Raw genomic sequence first — 991 nt, 5'->3', positions numbered from 1 at the left:
CGCCGCTGCCGCGGCAGCTCGGGTTTTCACTGAGACAGCACCCGCGGCCCCGCCTCCCGCCGGGCCACGCCCTCGGGCCACGCCCACTGCGCGCCCCGTGGTCCACCTCCGCCGCGGCGCCGTAGCCAGGCCAATGGCCTCGCGGCTGGGGTAGGGAGTGCGGGGGCCAAAGCCCGGGTGGGGAGAGGAGCTGGGACTCCAAGCCACGCCCCCTCCCTCGAAGGGCCAGCGCCGCGCACACTCCCCCCCATCCCACCAGCACCAATGGTCCAGCTGCGCGGGGTTGGCGGGGGTGGAGAGAGGAGCGAGGTCATTGGCTGCCTCGGAGGGATCCCCGTTGGGCCGCAGTCGCCCATTGGTTAGTGCCCAGCATTCGCTGGACTGGGAGCGACCGAGACGTCCCCTGTACCCCCAACCTTCGCCGCTCCGGTTGTTGATCCCCTAGAGGGGGCAGGAGATCCAGCTTGTCTGGAGGGCTCTGGCGGTCGTTCGGTAACCTCACTCACCCCTCAGTGCCAGTCCAGGATTGGCAGGGGGCGGGGGCCTGCCCAGGGGTCCCGAGAGCTTCCGCGGGAGCCGCGGTGGTGCTGCTGTGGCACGCTGTGAGGACGGGCTGGGCCTGGCTAAGGCAGTGTTTCCACTGCACCCCCCCGCAGACCACAGCTCTGCCTTTCTTTGCCTACGGGCCCCAAACCAGGCCTGGGCCCCTGGGTGGGGCAGGGAGGGATGCTAAGCACAGTGGTTTGAGTGCAAGGAAGGAGAAGGAACCTTGGTCGTGTGCGTAGAAGACCACACACAGCATGTGACGTGCGTACCCAGATGCCTGCGTGTTTATGTGCACATGTGTGCTTCTATGCGTAGCTCCAGATGCACTCAGAGACTGCATGGGGGTGTGTACCTGCACACAAACATACACTTAATTTAGGTATGTGATTATACCAAAGCACTTTAAGTATAAGTGATTGTACCAAAGCACATGTAATACATATTA

Source organism: Neophocaena asiaeorientalis, unplaced genomic scaffold (genome assembly GCF_003031525.2).
Source record: "Neophocaena asiaeorientalis asiaeorientalis breed wild unplaced genomic scaffold, Neophocaena_asiaeorientalis_V1.1 scaffold79, whole genome shotgun sequence".
NCBI lineage: Eukaryota > Metazoa > Chordata > Mammalia > Artiodactyla > Phocoenidae > Neophocaena > Neophocaena asiaeorientalis.
The sequence above is the reverse complement of the archived record's forward strand: the minus strand, read 5'-3'. Positions refer to the sequence as shown.